Source organism: Euphorbia lathyris, chromosome 9, assembly GCF_963576675.1.
Source record: "Euphorbia lathyris chromosome 9, ddEupLath1.1, whole genome shotgun sequence".
In the NCBI taxonomy this organism is placed as follows: Eukaryota; Viridiplantae; Streptophyta; class Magnoliopsida; order Malpighiales; family Euphorbiaceae; genus Euphorbia; species Euphorbia lathyris.
This window is the reverse complement of record NC_088918.1, coordinates 58,437,010-58,451,208: the sequence shown is the minus strand read 5'-3', so window position 1 is coordinate 58,451,208 and position 14,199 is coordinate 58,437,010. Positions and strand designations below refer to the sequence as shown.

The following is a 14,199-nucleotide window of genomic DNA, read 5'->3' as shown; positions in this document are numbered from 1 at the left end:
AAAGCTTCTAATTTGACATAGCACACTAAGAAAATAGGATGCTTATGTGTCAATTTAATAAAATTTTGAAATTTCTAAAATTATCTATTATATAAATAAAACGTGGAAACAAAAAGCATATCTGACAAAATATTAAAGCTTATAATTTGATATGACATACTTAGAAAATATGATGCTTAAGTGTCAATTTAATAGAATTTTGGATTTTCTAAAATTATATATTCTAATTGGGTTAATACACATATTTGCCCTTGTATTTGTTCGTTTAAACAGATTTGTCCCTATATCAAATAAATACATAAATATACCCTTAATTTTTTCAAATTCCAGCAAAAATGCCCTAATCTAAACGTTTTGCTTATTTGACATAACACCGTTAATCTAGTCAGCACATCTATTAATACACCACCAATTAATAAATTACACATCATTAAAATAAATTTATACCCTAATAAAAATTATAACACATGGCATACCCAAACCCTAATTTACCCGCTGAATATGTAATGACCTTTCACTTTCATCTTCATCTCTAGGAAGAAGAACTAAGGCGGCTGGAAAATGGAGGATAACAACGACGCTTTCGACCATGAACGATGATGGTTTCTTCTCTGGAAAACGAGGAAGCAAAGGATCCGGTCATGTCTTTTTAAATTAGCCCGACCACTGGATCCAGAGCATCAGAGATTTACTCGAGGTCCCGCTTGGATTCTCCTGACCCATCCGTCATGGACCCAACAATCCCTCAAGGTCCCGACGACGATGTGCCTCCTCCTGGCTAGCGATTCGCTCAATTTGGTGTCGGATGCTTCTGGGGTGTCGAATTGGTATTCCAGAGAGTTCCTGGTGTAACCAAGACTGAAGTGGGTTATAGTCAGGGCTTAGACATAACCCTACCACTTTAAATCGTCAGGTTAGTTTCTTTTGAAATGGTTTCATCTTTCTTCCTATTATTGAATCTCTGTAATTTTTCTTGTTTAATTGATTGAGCATTTTGGTTTTTAATGGATTCTTTACTACTGGGTGCGGCTCATTTATTATAGATTTTGATAAAAATTCGAGGCTTCCCAGGAATTTTTTATTGATCTATTCGTATGCTTGTTTAATTTTGTATGTGTTGAGTTCTATTGGAATTTGGTGTGTTACTTTACAGGCCAGCGTGCACTTGTTCGTGACAATTGGGAGCCAGGCGTGGTGGCGAAGGCCCAACACTAGATTTCAAACTTGAAGAGTGGGTTCTCTGAGACCGCTGCAAAAGGAGGAGTAAGTCTTGAAGAAATTGGTTATGTTACCAGATGAAACGGCACTCTTTTGGACAGGTAAATCAAGGGAGTAAGGTTCGGTTCCGCGAGTCTAAATCCCTTATATCTGATTAGTGTATGCTTGGTTATTAGATGAGTGATCATGACATTGGCATTGAATTTGGCTACTAAAATTGCAACACACCTGAAATGGCTTTAAAATATGGATTCTGGTACATGATAGTATATTGCCTTTCGTTTTATAGCAGGAATATGAAGGTGTGGGTGTGTACAGTAGAAAATGAAAGTCAAGCCTAGTTATTTGTTTTTAGATTTATACTTGCTCCTATGGTCAATTTACTCAAAATGCATTTTGTGTAAAAATCAATTTAGTCGACAACTTAGTCAAATTAATCCATTAGCTAATTTCTGATGTTCTGATGCTTGAGATATGTTACTTTGAACTGATTTGTTCAAGTTGAATGCTGAATTGATAGTTAGTTCACTGTGATGCAAATGAACTCTTGAAGAATGCTCCTTTTGGTTTTGGTTTTTTCACTCCAAGAGTGTTGGTTAGAGTTGAATTGTTTTAATTGTAGGATTTATCCTCTATAGACAAATGCTATTTTAATTGTCCTTTTCTCCACTAAAAGGTTCATCCAAAATTTAGGAGAAATGATTACCTTGTTGTGACAGGCATGGAGTTGGACGAGTATGAAGAAACTGATGTTAATATGGAGGAAGCAGCAAGATCAGCATGAAGCATAAGATGTATAATTGTTGGCTGTCAAAATTGGAAATAATAGTTGTAATATCATTTTTGTCCAATTTAGAAATAACATTTGTAATATGTCCATTTGGATCCATTTATAAAATTTATTCAATTTAGACATTTATCAAAATTTGTAAATTTTTATATTATATGCTCTTTTTCAAATGATCTGAAAGTTTTGTTGATTGAAATTTAAGCATGGTCAATTATTATTAGGTATAAAATTTATCTATAAAATATAATATAAAAATAAATAAATCCCTAATAGGGCACTTAAAATCATTCTACAGTTACATCGGCAAATTTAGAATTACTATAGAGGACGAATTTTGTCGCTAATTTGTAGATATGGTTTCATTTGGCGACAGATTTAGAACAATTGTTGTGTAAAATTTCGTCGCATAAAATTTTATCATGAAAACTTTTGCCGCGTAAAATTTTGTCGTTAAAAATTTAATGTGTCATTTTTTAGTTGACGTGTCAGATGATGTGGAGGGTGACATGTTGCACCGTTAGTGCCAGATCACTATTCTGTTAGATTAGAGCATTTTTGCTGCTTTTTAAAAAATATAAGGATATATTTATGTGTTTATTCGATATAGGGGCAAATCTGTTTAAACGGACAAATACAGGGGCAAATATGTGTATTAACCCTATTCTAATTAGTAGAGTGCCCATAAATATTGTATATCACTTAATCTACAATTACGGTTTGCAAAGAAATCTCAAATGCTTATGTGTCAATTTAATAGAATTTTGGATTTTCTAAAATAGAGATGCATTTTCTTGAAGATGGTTTCCATATCTTTTCAGAATTTTTTTGGGAGTTGCTGTTTTAGAAAAATATATAAATAATATACAAAAGAAACAAAATGTAGGCAAATATTGAAAATAATGGCAAAAGAAAGATAGAATCTATTATATATATATAAAACGTGGAAACAAAAAGTACACCTGACACAATATTAAAGCTTCTAATTTGATATGGCATACTAAGAAAATAAGATGCTTAAATGTCAATTTAATAGAATTTTGGATTTTCTAAAACTATATATTCTAATTAGTTAAGGGCCCATAAATATTGTATATTACTTAATCTACAACTACAGTTTGTAAAGAACTCTCTATATATAACTAAAGCCTATTAGGCGAGTGTTGATTTCCTATAGAAGCAAAATGTTCAGGAAATAGGCTTCCCGGCGGCGGCGGCGACAGTAGATAGTTGTACAAGAACTTATCAAATTGAGGTTACTGCTCTGCCTAGCTATGGCTAATCTTCCGCATGAATTGATCAATGAGATACTTCTTTGGTTGCCAGTGAAATCTCTTATTCGTTTTAAATGTGTTTGCAAATCGTTTTGTGTTTGCAATTCTCATTTCAAAATATCTTCTGAAAATAGGATTCATCGCAAGCTGATTGACCTAGGAGTATAGTGGAAGGATAACAAGGGCCTGATAATTCATGCTTTAGATTTCAACGAAGAGTTCCAACAAGAGGTGGTACTTGATAAATTCTTTCCATCCAGCTCATATCCATTGTTCTTTTCTTATTGCAACGGTTTGGTTCTTTTGTATACATTCCCTTGTGAATTTTATGTATGGAATCCATCGACCAAAAAGTACAGGATCCTTCCAGCTTTCCCTGTGACACATACTCGCAAACTCAAATTTGCTTTGGGTTATGACTCTACCAGAGATGATTTCAAGGCTGTAGTATTTATATCGAAGAAGGGATGCAGTTTCTCCCAAGTTTGGATTTTTGAATTGAGGTCAAGTTGTTGGAGAAGGATTCAGGATTGTCCTTACGTTGGGTACGATAGTAGTATTACACTTCGTGGAAATGGAATTTGTGGATAGTGCAAAAGAGACATTTTCTATAGTACAGGAGCTTGTTTACCAAACTAAAGGAATTCCTATCTGTTTAGATGCTCTGGGAGGGTGCCTTTCTATCATTTTTTTTAGTACGAGTTTGGAAAGGTGTGTTGACATATATGAGAGGAAGAAGGATGGAGTTGCATTTACTTGGACTAGATTATATTCTGTTACAAGACAATTTTCTGGGGGAGTGTTTAACTGTTCTGTAGAAGGGAAAGTTGCATATTCAAAGAAAGGAGATAAGGTTTTTCTTTCTTTAAATAGGAAGTTGTGTTCATATGATTTTGGAGAGAAAACTCTCTAAGAGATTGTAAGTAAGTGTAATATTCCTTCGGATATATTTTTCTGTACTGAAAGTCTCATGCTTGTAGGTTCATAAGACGAAGAAGAAGAAGAATAAGAATGAAAGAAGTTCATCATTTTTATCTTGTTATTGCAGCTTTATACTTGTTATGTACTTCAATTTCAAGGTAGATATATATTTCAGTTTATGGAACTAAATATGTTAATAAAGTTTCAATTTTCTGGAAATTGAAAATGAGCATTGGGATCACTATGCTCATAATGGAAGGTTGAGGAGTAAGATGTCACCAAGAAGATTACCTGAAAGATACAGGGAAAGTGATTTTGTTGAAAATTACTATGTTCATACTGTGAAATTACAGTTGGAAATCTATAGAATCTGAATCCATTTTGAAGCTGCGAGATAATATATGTTATCAGTCATCAGGTTCATGAAAAATATTCTAGAGATGAAAGGTTTGAGTATGAAGGTTACAGATCTACTAATGTTGATGTAGAGTCGAATGAGGGGGATAGATACAGAATGTTTGAAGGAGAAACTAATGCTTTCTTTCATAGTAGAGATAATCTAGTTGACTTCATTTATGAGGAACCAAAGGTAAACATGTTCAACTACTATCTATACTTCTTACTCTATGGTTAATTATTCTGTTAGAAAAATATGAAGAAGAGAATTCGTGACCGTGTCGTATTAACTTCCGTTCTCGTTTTAAGGCCATTTTCTGATATTTATACTGTTCTCATACTTTTCTGTGGAGTTTAGTTCAGAATGCACTGCTCGATTGTTCATTTTATTGCCTACTGACATTCAAGCTGTAAAAAAAAAAAAAAAAACTAAAGCCTATTAGGATATATATATTATATATAAAACGTGGAAACAAAAAGCACATTTGGCACAATATTAAAGCTTCTAATTTGACGTGGCACACTAAGAAAATAGGATGCTTATGTATCAATTTAATAAAATTTTAGATTTTCTAAAATAGAGATGCATTTTCTTGAAAATGGTTTCCATATTTTCTCTCAATTTTTTTTTGGGAGTTGCTGTTTTAGAAAAATATATAAATAATATGCAAAAGAAACAGAATGTAGGCAAATATTGAAAATAATGGCAAAAGAAAGATGGAATCTATTATATATATATATATATATATATATATATATATATATATATATAACGTGGAAACAAAAAACACACTTGATATAATATTAAAGCTTCTAATTTGACGTGGCACACTAAGAAAATAGAATGCTTATGTGTCAATTTTATAGAATTTTGGATTTTCTAAAATTATCTATTAAATATATATAAAACGTGGAAACAAAAAGCACAATTGACACAATATTAAAGCTTTTAAATTGACATGGCACACTCTGAAAATATGATGTTTATATGTCAATTTAATAGAATTTTGGATTTTCTAAAATCTATCTATATATATATATACTAAATCTGTAGAAAATATTGCTGATGTGTCGTATTTTAAGACTATCTTTACTGACGTGTCATTTTTCTAAAGCATCGCCTTCTCTCATTTCACGTTATTTTAACACGGTTCCCTCCTCGACAGTTTTATACTTTCCTCCCATTTCTTCAATCTCAATTAGTGTCGGCCTTCTCTCATTTCACGTTATTTTAACACGGTTCCCTCCTCGACAGTTTTATACTTTCCTCCCATTTCTTCAACTCAATCGGTGTCGCCTGCGATATTTGCAAAAATTTATTTGGGTAAAAATTTCCCATTTCTTCCATCTCAATCGGTGTCGCCTGCCTCTATCGGTTCTGTTGTATTCTTCATCTGTCTCTGGGGTTACTCTGCTGGCCGATTAATGCATGTGATGATATTTGCAAAAGTTTATTTGGGTAAAAATTTCTGCTAATTTCTTCTCCATTCCTCTTTTTGCTCTATCTTTTCCCGTTAGTTTTTTTGGATAAAAATTTCTGCTAATTTCAAATGTAGGCTTTTCTCACTTCTTCTGTTTTGGTTTTCCCGACATGTAAGGATTTCTCACTTCCTCTGTTCTATGGTAATTGCTCTTCTCAGTTTCTTCAGTTTTCACGTCATTTTCTTCATTTTAATTCTCATTTCTTCTGTTCTATGAAAATTTCTTTTCAATTGTTCTTGCTCTGTGTTTAATTAGAAAATTATGATTAATGAGGTATTAATATGAGTTTGGAATAAAAGAAATGAGAAATGTAAACAATATAATTCCTATGTCCAAAATATTCCTTTTCCTTTTCATTTGATTTAGGTTTTTATTAAGCTTCGGCTCTGTTATAGGGTAAATTGAATTGAATAGCTTTTACCTGCAGTAATTTGACAAAGTGGTTAGTTTACTTGCTATTAATGTTTCATTTTTCCATGGATGATATCAAATTAGGATCCTTGGTGGTGAGTTCTACTACAACAACTTAGATTTTAAACTTTCTTCTAAGTGAAAGGGGTAGAAAGAAAGCTATATTGCTAAAATCTCTTTGAACTAGAATCAGAGAAATTGACACAGACAACAGTTCTCAAGATTAATTGGTACGAGGTTGGTCACACCTTTTAACTAGCCTCTATCCTGTTTAACATTTGCTTCCCTAATTTTTTTTCTAATTCCAAATTGCAAATGATGATGAGCTCTAAATTTGCCTCTGAACTTTTTCTTTTATATATATAGTCTCCCTCATAGGTGTTTTTACATGACTCCATGAGCAGTAAAATCAGCATTGAACTTTTTGTATATTGTTCCTCATTTTCTTCTTCTTCCATACATTATTTTCATAACAAGTCTTAGGTTGTTTGGATGCAATATATAGTTGGCCAGGTATCATTGTTGACAATCAATATATTATGTAGTCAAAATAACTTTAAGATTTCTTTTTGGAACAGTGGTGGAATTTCTGATTCCTAAGCAATTGTTATATTAAAACATCTTTCTATGTGCATTGTTATGTCGGTTGGAGAGTTGATTAGAGTTCAAATGATAGTATCAGAGCAGACATATTCAAGGATTAGAAGGGCTATGTTGAGGATTGCTGTTAGCCAGGTTCATGTTTCACTTTTACTCCATGTTTTCTGTTTGAATTGACAAGAAACGAAGTTTCAGTTTTTAATTAACTGTTTTTAGCGTTTTATGAAAGAAAGAAAACGCAAGTTGCTTGATTTATGTTATCGCATACACGTTTCCTGATCCACTGAATCTTTACCCCTTTCACATCTTTACCTCCTTTCACATTTGCTTTTGAGTTATTTGTGTTTTTTTTTTCTCATTACAGGTGTTGCATCAAGTTTGTGAGATTTATATTATCTTCAGGTTTGCAAGTTTTCAGTTATGAGTAATGGTAATTCTCTATATAATTGATATCAACATTAGAATGAATGTGTGATTGCGTTCATCAATAGTGGCTTAAATGAATAAAACTTGATAATTACCTATATAGAACTTAGCAACTTAAATTTGTGGATCAAATATGTTGTAATTAAGAGTTTCTCTTTGCTTATTACTTCTCAGTGCTTTCTCTGATATCAGGTTGGACAAGAGCACAACAATCTTCCATATGCTAAAGACCAGTTAGGAAGATATCAGTGACGTCCACATCCCTAAGGTCATGATTCCATTTTTGAAGATCTTAGATGTAGACGTCACTACTCTCTTCTTTTTGCAGTAAAAAAAAGATTCATTTTGCCATTGGTCTCTTCTACTTTCTGCCGAACTGGGATTTACAATGATATTGTTAGTTGGTCCATCTCTGCAACCAAAAGAGTGTGAGTACTCCAACTCTTATCAATAGCAACTGTGTCATGAGAGTTGTCAATTTTTCTGTTTTAAATTATTTAAAAAAATTCCATTTCAATTCTTTTGGGTGTTATATTTTCATTATAGTTTGTTCCATGTAGCCTCCTAAATGGCTTCATGAAACTGTTTTTCATTTTCCTTTTGCATTATGCAGAGTTTAGCAATTGAGATTTTGAGAGTAGAGAGGAACAATTCAGGTTAGAGTTTGGAAATGAATTGTGCATGAAGTGTTTATTGCAATTGTAATAGGTTCTATCGAGTGACACGTAGGTAGGTAGTATATCACTGATGCTTTTGGTGTAGTTGACATGTTTGCCTTTTAAACTTATGCTTATATATATTAAATAAATAGATTTTGAATTCTCATAAACTATAGTTGTTGTGTTGATTGGCTTTTATCATGATGATGAATGAGTTGTTAAGTTGCTGCAATTTTATAATTTTCTATGTCAGTAGCAATTCAGCAGATCTCTAGGATAATGAAATACAATGACATTATTAATAGGATGCGCATTATTCGGTTAAAACTGCATTACCAAACTAAACTGATTCAATTTAGTTTTTCGATTTGTCTCTTTTACACTTTGGTTCGGCATCGGTTTATAGTTTTAGGTGTATTTTGATATCCTTTTCTGTCGGAAAAGAATGTAAATAAGCTGAAATGCACCAAATTACTCATATTTAATTAGTTCGGTTTAAAACTAAACAGAATATTTCGGTTTGGTTGTATTTTGGTTTTACATATTGTTTGGTTTGGTGACAGTGTTAATTATTTTGGTAATTTTGGTATTTGGTTCGGTTTTGAACTGATGCACACTCTTAATTAATGGGACGCTCGGATACTCTTATATTTATTATATTTATTATTTAATATATAAAGAGTTTTTTATTATTGTGAAGTTTTTTTATGTTTAATATATTTATTATTATTCATATCTAGGCATAAAGAGTTTCAGTGCCAATCAAATTATATTAACAAACTCTACGTATTGTAAATTTTAGGTTATTAGATTATTTATAAGTAAACATTAATAATGTTGATTGATTGTTCTTAAATTTGATTTTTTTAAAGTTATAGCTCATTCTATTTTGAGTTTGGGGAAGCATAACCTTAAAACTCCAGATTATGTTATAGACATTTATTTATTTTATCTAATAACATCTCAGTTTTCTAACTTTGATAAAATGTGTGATATTCCTTTAAGAGTTATGAGAAAAAATATTTCTTATTTGTGATGTAGAAAATAAAATATAATTTTATTATTATTTCCTAAGATAAAAAAAGTATTTATATTCAAAATGTAGTTTAAAATTAAATTAAATTAAACAATGAAAGAAATAAATCATTTATTATATTATATTATATTATTTTAATATAGATTATAAATAGTATTTTATTATTATTCCAAACTAATATATAAAACTAGTGCAATTAATATATAAAGTCCGTGCATTGCATGGGTCTACAACTAGTTATATACTATATATATAAAATGTGGAAACAAAAAACACATATGGCACAATATTAAAACTTCTAATTCGATACGGCATACTAAGAAAATATGATGCTTAAGTGTCAATTTAATAGAATTTTGGATTTTCTAAAATTATATATTCTAATTGGTAGAGTGCCCATAAATATTGTATATCACTTAATCTACAATTACGGTTTGCAAAGAACTCTCTATATATAACTAAAGCCTATTAGGATATATATATATATATATATATATATATATATATATATATATATATATATATATATATAATCTATTATATATGTAAAACGTGGAAACAAAAAACACACTTGGCACAATATTAAAGATTCTAATTTGGCGTGACACACTAAGAAAATAGGATGCTTATGTGTCAATTTAATAGAATTTTGGATTTTCTAAAATAGATATGCATTTTCTTGAAGATGGTTTCCATATCTTCTCACAATTTTTTTGGGAGTTGCTGTTTTAGAAAAATATATAAATAATATGTAAAATAAACATAAGCCTAAACCATACGCAGCCCCCTGAACTTGTCCATTTTAATCATTTTGCCCCCTGAACTTACGGGACGACCTATTTGCCCCCTCAACTATTTAAAAGTGGTATTAACAACCCCCTATTTTAATTATAACGGAAACAAAATGAAATTCCAACATTAGGACAAGTGTTCATGGAAGTATTGGAACCAGTCTGCATATATGTAACCTCATTTACAACTTGTTTTAGTAGTGCATAATCATATATGCAATTTTTACAAGAAAACTTGTGTATTGTTTATACTAACCTCATTTGCAGCTTGTTTTAGTAGTGCATAACCTTTTTTATTATGACATTGGTGTTTGCAATGAGAAATGTCATAATTGTTTCCGTTATAATGAAAACAGGGGGTTGTTAATACCACTTTTAAATAGTTGAAGGGGCAAATGGGTCGTCCCGCACTATACCATAAAACCCCTAATGCAACCAAATTTAAATTTGTTGCTTGAAAATTGATGCATTAAATGAGTTTATTTTGTTGTATTTCAATAATGTTGCATTTTTGTTGCAATAATCTTCAAATTAGCAATATTATAAAAATTTATGCAACAAAAATATTAATTGTTGCTTGTCATGTTGCTTTTAAGCAAGTTAATCCAACAATTTGTTTAAATTGTTATAAAAAATAAGGTAAAACCGAGAAAGCAACAAAATTATAATTGTTGCATTACCATTTAAGTGATCCAGTGCAACAAAAATAAAGAAAAACTAACAAATATATAATGTTGCAATTAAAATAATTTATTATTTTATTAATATATATAAATATTAATTTTTAAGAACAATTATATAATATTAATTTTTGAAAACAATTATACAATATTAAATTTTTGCCAGGCCGGCCCGATGCAAAATTCGTAAAGGCCAAGCCCACCCAATTTTTGACGGGCTTATACGGGCTTGGGCCGGACTGGGCCTCGAAGAATTTTCATGTGTCCAAGCCCGGTTAAATAGGCCTGGGCGGGCCGGGCAGGCTCGCCGGCCCATGCCTAGGTCTAGTTACGTGTAGGGAAGAAAACCTTGAGTAATCACCCTATCCCGTCCAAAATTGGTACTAAAAGATGTGATTTTTGTATTAAACTTATTTGATTTATCTGATTCATGTATCTCCTTTTTTATATTTTTTTATAATAAAAGACGTATAATTTTGGACCATTTAATTTGATTGATTTGATACCCCTATAACATAGGCGTATAAATTGGACCACTTTATTTAAAATAGTTACATTTTGACTACTTTCATACCCCTATAACATATGCGTATAAATTGGAGTCGTTTTATTTCGATTTTATTTTGACCGCTATTCATTACCCCTACATAGACGTAAGAATTGAGTCGTTCATGCGTTTATTAATTAATTTATTTTGGTCATCCTTATACTCCTAAAACATAGACGTATAAAGTAGGTCATTAATTTTTTATTAATTTATATTAATTTTATATTTTTCTATTAATTCAAAATATTTATTAACCATTAAATTGAGCTATATTAAAGGATTTCGTTTTCTACTCTAGTATTTATCAGTTTTCCTTTTCATTTAGAAATTATTTTTTAAAGTATATACAAAAAAAATAATAATTTAGAGTATGATTTATAAATTAAAAAAGACAAAAATTCCAAACCAAACGGTATTATCAAGGAATTTGATATAATAAGAATGTGTACACTTGTATTTATTTATTGTAAACATGAGTGGGCCTAATTTATACCCTTCCTTTTCATTTGAACCCAAGCCCATTTAAATAACGTTTTTTCCCTGATTCTCTCATAAGAATTCCATCTTAGTCTTAACCTAACTCTCCTTTTTATTTTCCAGCCACTCGAAGACCTACAGCTCCTACCCATGGCGTCCGCTCTTTGGACTGCGAAGGCTTCGATTAACTTCCTCTGTGATGGCGATTCTAACAACGACTTCCCTTCCTGGTTATTGCGGATCTACCTCTCGCATTCTCTCTCATTCTAAATCGATGTTTGGTACCTTTACGATCCGAACGCACAGGTTCTTGATGCGACCGATCGTGGTTCTTAGAGGTATAATTCCTACATGTTTGGGTTCTTACATTTTTCTTCCATTTCCACTTCTCATTTTAGTTCTTGCTCTTATTCCCCTAGATTAATTGAAGAAAAGGGAAAAGAGAACCAGGGAAACCAGTTGAGAGGGACCAAGTAAGAAAAAATTTCATTTAATCGAAACTCAAAGCATGGAGATGCCTTGATTCAACACCTTGTCGCAGAGCAATAAAAAAAAAGCATTTGTTCAATTTGTGTCGTGTTTCTTTGTTTGGGTCTTTTATGTAATTAGATCTCAATGAGTCCTAATTTGCTTTCTGATTTCTTGGTGACATTTTCAATTTTCCTTCTCTGTTTTCTAATTCTTAGTATAGAATAGAGTAGACACCAAGATTGATATTTGTTTCAAAATTGACAGATTCTACTATATGTAATCATTGGATGGACTCAAAGAGATTAAGGATGGAGGAGAAGTCCGTTAGGTAATTTCAATCTCTTGGTCTGATTTTTCTCTGTTTTCTTTTCTAATTCTCTTGTCTTGTTTAATAAACCGGTTGCGTGTTCTGATTTGTGGAAAATGTTTCATCATGTTTGAGGTTCTCTGATTTCTATGGTGGTTTCACTGTTTATATAATGCATAAAGTCACAAGTTGGTGAACCTTAATTTCTTTTTTATCTCTCCTATCTGTTCTTGATGATATAAAAGAATGATTTTGATCTATAAGGATTAGTTTATTCTTTGATATTTCTGTTTTATCCTTACTGGTTCTAACCTTAAGAAGCTGTATGGAACAAAAAATGCTTGATTCACTCCGCTTGTGAGCTTATACATGGGATCAACTGACATGGGTTTTGTGCCTTTTGCGGTTCTTTCAATTTGATGATAAATTGTATGTCAGAAAAGGTTGATAAATTGGCAAATAACGTATATTGGATGTTGTGGAGGAATAGGAATGCTTGCATTCATGTATCAAAATTTTGATGAGAGTTGTGTCAGAAATAGTAGTTCCCTTCTGTGACTCGTATGCATGAGTATGAGCATGAGATGGAGGCAGAAATGCACAAAAAAATGGAGGGAGAAATGAACAAAAAGTTGGACATAAAGATGGCTTTGATGATTAAACAATTGGCATGACACAACCCCGGCTTAAATATTGATGTTGACTCTATGACAACTTTGTTAGCTGATTCTGTCTCTCCTTCAAATAACGTAATGAATGAGCCAAGCACTAAGGTAAATATATTATATAACTTGTACATTATTATAATATAATTTCATAACGAGAATTTGTAATTGATATGAGTTATATGTCGATTCTTGTACAGGATGATGATGGGGAAGATAACGAAGGATATCAATGAAAGATTGTGGTTTCTTAGAATTTGAAAACTATGTATTGGACATATATTATGATACTCTATCTTATTTTGTAAGAGATTGTGTATGTATGATTTGGATCATTGTTTAGAAGTATATTTATTATATTTCAGATTACACCTTCCGAAATTAGTCAAAATTTGCATTTATTACAGGTCTAAATTATTCAAGAGAAATGCAACAAAAAGGATGCCGATTGCAACAGTTACAAAATTCATTATAAATGTTGTAAAATGATACAAAATATGTTGCAACAATCAGTTAAAATTGTTGCAAAAATTAATAAATATGTTGCAAATGCCAGTTAAAATTGTTACAAATTTTAAACAATAAAAATTGTTGTAAATAACAATTTAAATGTTGCATTAGAAGTAACATTCATGTTGCAGATTCCATTAAAATTGTTGCAAAAATTAAATAAATTAGTTGCATTTTAACCAACGCAACAATAATAACATGTTGCATTTTTTTGTAAATTTGTTGCTTTTTTCAAAAAATTGTTGCAACAAATTAAAAAATATCCAACAAATTGTTAATTGTTGTTGTTGTTGATAAATTGTTGGATTAGCAAATAATGCTACAGGAGCGTCCGCAACAATTGGATTGTTGTAGCGTTAGGCCTATTTTTGGTTTACTGCAACTCAAAAAGGGGTCTAAGCCAACAATTTCACTTGGTTGCAGTAGGGGTTTTATGGTATAGTGCCGTAAGTTCAGGGGGCAAAATGACTAAAAGTGACAAGTTCAGTGGGTTGCGTATGGTTTAAGCCTAAACATAATGTAGGCAAATATTGAAAATAAT

The 14,199-nt window shown here is 31.2% G+C and overlaps 2 long non-coding RNA genes across 12 annotated transcripts; both read left to right on the top strand.

Annotated features, from left to right (window-relative positions):
• Nucleotides 1-387: 387 nt before the first annotated feature.
• LOC136205349 (uncharacterized) lies at nt 388-2,133 on the top strand. Of its 2 annotated transcripts, XR_010675914.1 has the most exons (3): nt 485-913; nt 1,154-1,319; nt 1,938-2,133. It is a non-coding gene; the product is annotated as an uncharacterized lncRNA (long non-coding RNA). The 2 variants fall into 2 exon arrangements; XR_010675913.1 differs by having other exon boundaries at nt 388-913; nt 1,154-2,133.
• Nucleotides 2,134-5,761: 3,628 nt separating this feature from the next.
• LOC136206766 (uncharacterized) lies at nt 5,762-13,519 on the top strand. 10 transcript variants are annotated; one of them, XR_010676431.1, is made up of 8 exons: nt 5,762-6,055; nt 6,153-6,189; nt 6,574-7,224; nt 7,454-7,943; nt 11,829-12,043; nt 12,125-12,178; nt 12,441-13,256; nt 13,349-13,519. It is a non-coding gene; the product is annotated as an uncharacterized lncRNA (long non-coding RNA). The 10 variants fall into 10 exon arrangements; XR_010676427.1 differs by having other exon boundaries at nt 6,153-6,219; XR_010676426.1 differs by having other exon boundaries at nt 6,153-6,726; nt 7,068-7,224.
• Nucleotides 13,520-14,199: the final 680 nt, after the last annotated feature.